Raw genomic sequence first — 7,539 nt, forward strand, 5'->3', positions numbered from 1 at the left:
TTTAACATGGTAAAACATTTAACATTTAACACAACATCATGAATACCCCTACTACTCTACTACTCTACCTCGATTGTAACTGAATAACTCTGGACGATATCTTATTGTAATTTTGATTGAAGAGCTAAAGAGAAGTTGCCGCTGAAGATATTTTAGCGCTGGCAGTGACCTCAATTATATGCAAAATCGTCAATTCATCATCGGAACGAGGATACTTGTTAACGCCTTTGTTCCGTTACGATTTGTCTCCCCTGGTGAATGGATAAACAGCTACTCGAAAGCGCTTCCTCTTCACAGGTATTTCTCAATGGTGGCGTCAAATGTTTGTAAGTAGCATTATTAACAATTTTACGCATTGTAGCTCAACATTTAAACTGAGATTCTTTACTTACGTTAAAATTCAATTATTAAAGAATTAAACAATGACAATTATTTTTTAAATTAAAAACATATATGCATCCTTGTAAATGATCACCTAGAGTCCCACACTGAGTTCCTCCGATGTTTTTCATTTAAAATTTAGTAGCTTGTGTATGTGTGAGTTTCAATATCTGTAAGGTGTTTTTCTATAGCAACTTTTAGGTATAGTAGTTGCACTAAATCTCTTTCTGAGATGGAATAAAAAAATCTATTTACTTGCGTTGATGTCTTATATTTCGCCATGAAATATTAGTCACAAATCATTCTTCCAGTACATTAAAAGTTTTAAAATTAATATCATGTTAACTGGTCTTTATCATTTTATACTTTATTACATGAATTAGTAATGATTTAGAGTTAAAGTACCAACATAATTTATAAATCCATTTCGTTCCAAGACGAATAGGAGTATTTTTGTTTATAATAGATCGTGGACTGATAGATTTAAGAGAAAATAACATTTATATAACAATAGACCCAGTTTGACAAAAGATGAATCTGTTTTTGTTTCCCTACCGTTAGGCACAATTTCTGGTGAGCATTTCACAACAACATTTTATTCAAAAAGTTATATCTAAAAAACGTGAATTGTCATGAAATTCATGTATTTTTCAAGCTATTGTTCTTATTAACCTTTTGTCAAAATTAAGGAGACACGTGATAAGGCTTTTGATAAGGCTCTTCTTAATCATTTCTTTTTCTTCTATCTCCTAGCTCTAACAATCGACTCATTTTTTCTAATCATTCTTACACGTTATGCACTTATTTATTAGTATTAGGCCATATTATAAGTTTATTAACTATTAAATTATCCAAACAACTGACCATTCGGTTACTAAGTCAACATTTTACAATACATTTAAAGTAATTCTTTTACTGATATCAAATGCAGGCATTACTAGACGTTAAAAGTTTGATTTTGAATATTTTGCAATTATGAATTTCAAAATTTTAATAATAAATATTATTGTAAAAATATTAATTATATATTTATTACATTCATTAAGTATTTTCGTGAATAAAGAATGATAATGTGATTATCAAAGAATATTACCGCTAATTAGCCGCTGTATCCAAGGTAAATTATTTGTTAATTTTGAAAACGGCTTGTGTAGAATCATCAACTTAAAAAATGTATAACTATCACGAAGCTATATTACACAACCTCATTAGAAAAAAATACTGAACTTCAGTCTTACAATACTTAACTGTAAGGGAAAAAAATATTCCCAAAAATAAAAAACATATTGACTAGCATTTATAAACCCACACCGTCCGAGCCGAGCACTCAAAGACCTACAGAGCAGGAAGCAGTAGATGGAAAGAATCTCGTAAGAAACCGATAAAATGAAGACGAGATCAGAGATTCTATAAGGACCGTGATTTCGTGGCTTTAACATTTTTGCATCTGTAGAAACTAAAAATAAAATAATCTTTTCTTTTCAATGATCTTTCCAACACTAAGGTTTTTTTGTTGCGGAAAAATTTAATAAGGCTAGTTTACTTTGGAAATTGGAAGAACTATATCTTTATTTTTTTTTAACTCAAGATGTAAAACAAAGCAGTTTTATTTTCTGAGAACCTAGAGCTTATTGGATGGAACAGTTGCATACACCACTCTATTTATGAGTAGTATAAATAAAATTAAAATAAATAAAACGATGTTGTTCTCAATCGACGAACAAAAAGTAACATGAAAAAAAGTCACTAATAATATGTGCAGATCAGTGCGTGTATAAAAAATAAAAATAAATTATAATTAAAAAAAACATATATCAATATCAGCAAGTGGAAGTTTTTTATAGATTTTATACTGAGCGAGTTTGTTAAAATAATAATAATAAAACTGTTTGATCTATAACAACATATTTCATATAAATAATAATAAGAGATAAAAGTAATTTCAAAATAAATAATACACAGCTTTCCCTAACCACTCACCTTGTTAGTTTAGTTTGGTTAGCTTAGTTTTCCCCAAACTCAATTTTTAGTTACAAACCTGTGTCATTGTTTACATCGCAAATATTGTGGGTGCCAAACCTGACCGACTAACCTCTAGGTTTAATATGACAAAAAAACAACTCTGTTCCCAAGGCACGGTACAATACGATGATGAGTTGTCGAGAAAAGATCCTTTTTGTTATTATTTTTTTCCATTTCAAAAGATCGATAGTGTATTGTTGTGCCAAGTAAATGACACTAGAGCACAACATGGCCTTGCATGGCATCTCCTTTGATGTTTTCTTTTATTTCTTGTCCATTTTCCTGGATTGCATTTTAAAAGGAGAATACCCATAACTTATTAAATTAAACTTTTTCAATATTCTCATTTCTATCAAAATCAATGAACTTAAATCTATAAGCTTTTTTTTACAGATAATTCGTTCGGAGAATTCATGGTATATCAAATTAGGAGGTAACTGAATTAAGTTCTAACATACATGTCTTATGGAAAAAAGTTAAATATTTTTTAATGTTCTTATTGCAAAAAGAAATATTTTTTTTATCCGATGGTTTTACCGACTTCTTAATGATCCCTATGATTCTTTCGTACATTATCAAATCATTGTACATTTATCTAATTTAAACTGAATTACCTGGACAATCAAACGCATCCATTACGTGGAGATTTCTTAATAATTGAAGAAATTTCTGAGCCACTTTCCTTCAGGCAATTAAACATATTGTGGCTTTACATTTATAAAAAAACAATTTCAGGTAAATTACGATTTTGAAATGAAATGAACATTTCCTGAACACATGGAGCTGTCAATAATAAGGTCAGTTTAAAAAAAAATACTGTCTCAAATAACAATTTATTGTATAAAATTAATTAAAAATAATTAAGTATAAATATTTTTCTAAACAGTGATTGTCATGGTAGCGTTTTATTTAAATATTTCTCTTTGGCCTAAAGCCCTAAACGTGACAGATGAGTATCAGATTTAATTAAAATTAGATGTATAATTTTATATCAAATCATACATGCAATTTAATGCATTTATTATTTTACTTATTCGCCTATCTATGAGGAAATTAATTTTAGACTTAAATAAATTTAACTGTATTTATAAAATTTAAAATATAAAAATAAAAGGCAAATAGAAATTGCTATTATGCCTCAGAACCACCTGTCACTCTGAAGGTTACTTCACATTGAGGTTACAATAGATCAGTAACATCTTTATTGATCAGTTACGGTTAGAAATTAGGAAATATAGTCAGAGTAACTACCTATATATTTTTAAATACACCTGTATTTTCCTGCATGAAAAAGATTACATGCACCTTCCGAATTGTAAATTTGTTTCTCACAAAAAATAATTTAGTTTATATACACTACGATTTTGATTTTTTTTTCTTTTCAACAGTCTGTTAATTTTATCACAATACATTATTTAATAAAGGTTCAAATAAAGAGACTTTAACCACACCATGTATGCGTTTAATTAAATTACCAGCATTTGGACTAATTTCCGATGTCGTATAACGGGAAAAAAATATTAAAAAAAGAGGAAACTTCGGGAAAAACTACAATGTCATATTTTTAATATGAGAATATCATATTTTATGAATACACTAAGATTTTGTCCAGCGATCCTAAGCAATTTTAGGAAATTCAAGAAATTAAAAAAAAAAAATGAAAACATTTGAAAAAAAATCACTGTTAACTTGTCACAATTGTCGATTATTTGCATTGTTTGTACAACAATTGCAATATTCAAAATTTTATATTTTAATCTAATGCCCCAGTTTACCATTAGTTCATCCAAGTGTGTGACACCCGCTTCTGACTTGAGTATCCATTATTGCTGCTCCATAACACGGGGGAAACACAAATAATTTAAACTTATCTCAAATATACTAAACGAACATGTTTAGTTCTTTAAAAAAAATACTGTTAAAATATAATAGAATAAATATAAACGAACTGTTATCTTTTCTTACAAGTGAAACCAATACTTCATTAGACATTATTGGTCAAACATTATTGGTGTATGTTCTTACTTGAAATGAACAAATAAAATAAAGTAAATATTAGTACTGAAGAAGAATTTTTAAAGTATAATTAAGGTTAGCGTAGTTAAATTTTTGACATGCATCCAAAATTGATTGAAAAAGCAGATAGCTACGTACTAAAAAAGAATAACCAAGTTCTTTTTTTATTAAAAAATATCGGCTTCATAACATCGATTCACTTAGGCTTCAGGAAATCACTCGCCGAAAAAATTACATTGAATGACACCGTTCCAGACGATTTGTCTTAATGCAACAATAGTGGAAGGTCTACCTTGAAGCTAATTGTACAATGATACAATTTGGTTAGATCATCGAAAGCCTAAACATGTACTTGGACCACAATTCAAGCTGTGGTTTGAGTTGGCATTGAAGCCGTTGTTGTGATGTAACACTTTATACTGAGATCAATCATATCAGTACTTTCCTAATTAAAACTTTACTTTCATAAATCACTGTTGTTTTCATATTTTATAATTTTAGTTCAGATTATTGGACTTCGGTATCTTTTCCTGTGTTAAAATCGTTAAGATTAAATAATTAGAAATATACAAGATTATTAAACTCGTTATTAAATTCATCCAATGATGTAGAAACAGGCTAAGTCAAAAAGCTATATAAATATACATAATATATTACGTATATTACTGAAAAGCAGTTGCCCAAAACTGGCAGGCGTGGAGAAGGCTGGTTTGGGCGGCCAAAGATCTAAAAATTCTGAGAGCCAGGAGAAAGCCAAGGTGGTTTTAATCCTCTACCAATGTAGTTGGAAGGTTGTGTTGCCATTATTTAACACGAAACTGTATCTAGTTCCATTCAAGTCTAAAAGATAACTATTTAAATAAAATGCACTTTACATTTTGATCTGAAATAGGTAGTTTTGTCTAGAGTCAATAAAAACTATCATGCATTTACTGTAGAAACAACGTGTGGAACTTCCGGCAATATCTGTTTATATGGAATGATGAGTGAATTCTACCTCTTTTCATATGCATGGGGATTTATGACCACCTTATCATAGAAAGAAATGATGGAAGAAGGAGAGAAGGGAATCAGGCGAGTGCAGTGGAAACAACAAAAGGTGGAACAAAGATTTTTTTGTTTCTCTTTGTGCTTAAGCTTCTAATTAACTTCCGATGATAGGCTGAATTTATTTCAGGCTTATGTATATTCCCTATGCATATAATATTGTATTTTTTATTGCTTAATTAAAAACAAAAATAATTTATTCAATCTATATTTCTTTCTTTTAACTTTCCAAAACATTGAGTAATGCTCACTTATATTTAAGGTTTTTTTTTTTTTTTCGTAAGATCAATAAATTATGAAATACTACTACTAAACTACTTATGAATTTTTGGACCGAATTTTCACTATATTGTCATTTTAATTTTTGTAACTTTGAAATAAATATTGAGTGAAAATTTTTACTTGGATAGTATTTTATCGTTCCTGAAACCTTGAAATAGGTTTTGGTCAAAAAACTTATAAAAGTTATGGAAAACAAGATTTAGTTTTACTCAAAATCATTAAAAAAAAATGGTCAACATCTCATTTTTTTATAAAATTAAAGTTTTATGAAAACAAGTTTACAGAAATTTTTTTTTATGAATTTTGAAATTACGGAGTAACAACTTCTTATTTGGTATATATAATCATTAAACATTTAATTGAATTAATTAAATGTTTAAACATGATCACCATACAAAAAAAAATTAAAACAAATTACAAATGAAATTGGAAAATAGATGCGTAAACGCATAGATGATGCGGCCAGACATTTTATTTTTTACTGTATTTAAAGGTACAAAAAAAAGTTTATACATTCCACTCAAGAAACAATTACAGTTTACAACTATTTCTGAAGTTTAAATTATTAATAAACAAGTTTCCCCGACTGTCATCAGAGGCGGAACTAGAATAATGCCCTTCTCCATTGTTAAACGATTTATGTTATCCTCATCATCTTGAGGTCGATGGAGGCCTTAAACTTGGCCTCCTGGGGCGACCCATATCGGCCGATTGAGGTCTAGATACCACTCTTGCGATCGGGTCCTTCGCCTGGGAGGTTGCCACAGTCTTGTCGAGAATACGACAAGTTTTCTTATGGATTTAGATTCTAGGGTAAATCAAGTAATTTTCTCCAAGGAAAATAGAGAAACATAAATTCATAGTAACATAAGGGAAAGAATAAATTAAAAGTAAATCTACAACCCATGAAGGGTCGGAGGTGCAGTATTGTTACTAGAGACCAACTTTTGTGCTAGGAGGTGATTTGGTCTGAATAAATTCTATTTATTTCTGGGTTCTGATTGAATGGTCTGACCTCTAAATATTTACTCAATTTGAGTACCCATTTAATGAGGCTGGATGGACCCCGTAGGGCTAACAATTCGGAAAAAATTACGGAAGTTCTTGGCTTTGTAATATACTATATTATTTTGAATCACTTTAAATAGTTTTCGTATAAAAATCTGTTTTATAAAATAATAAATCACTGAAATCGACAAGGATATTTACTAACTTGTCTTTTCATATGACATTGATAATTAATAAATCTTAAAACTGAACGAGTGGTCATTAGCTTTTCACTGGTATGTTTGCCAATGTCTGCATGTACAAACAACTTTCTTTCTGGTCGGTGACGATCTTTCTGGGGGAATGAGCTGTAATAAAACCATGTATCAGGGTAGCACATGATGAAGAAGTGTTAATTTGAAAAAACTACTCTGATTTAAATAATCAGTATTTATAGAATTTAATTGCAGATACGCTGTTTTGATTTAGTAATTGCTTCACTATTTCCAGTGTTACTGAATTCTAATGAGTTCAAAGATAAACATAATTGGTAATTTAACCATTGACAATTATAAAAAAGAGATTTAATAATTTTGAATATATTTTATTTCAAAATATCCTACGAATAAATTACTCGTTTTCCATATATGGTACTGATTTTTTTTTTTTTTTTACACTTTTAAACTAAATAATAGATCTATACATAATTTAATTTTAAATAGAAAATCTAAATTCTCATTGTACAAATTATTCTAAAATAGCAGAACACAGCAAGCCTAGGCAAGTGTTCTAGAGCACTGAAGC

General features: G+C 29.2%; 1 protein-coding gene and 1 long non-coding RNA gene across 2 annotated transcripts in view; one reads left to right on the top strand and one right to left on the bottom strand.

Annotated features, from left to right (window-relative positions):
* LOC106686054 (uncharacterized) overlaps positions 1–3,162 on the bottom strand; it is a 20,889-nt gene extending 17,727 nt beyond the window's left edge. Inside the window, exon 1 of the long non-coding RNA XR_001343944.2 lies at positions 3,018–3,162. This is a non-coding gene — a long non-coding RNA (uncharacterized lncRNA). The remainder of the gene's footprint in view (positions 1–3,017) is intronic.
* Positions 1–7,539, top strand: part of LOC106686053 (sodium-coupled monocarboxylate transporter 2) — a 38,696-nt gene that overhangs the window by 17,698 nt on the left and 13,459 nt on the right. The gene's annotated exons all lie outside the window — the stretch shown is intronic.

Source organism: Halyomorpha halys, unplaced genomic scaffold (assembly GCF_000696795.3).
Source record: "Halyomorpha halys isolate HHAL.00 unplaced genomic scaffold, Hhal_1.1 Scaffold769.1, whole genome shotgun sequence".
Taxonomy (NCBI): domain Eukaryota; kingdom Metazoa; phylum Arthropoda; class Insecta; order Hemiptera; family Pentatomidae; genus Halyomorpha; species Halyomorpha halys.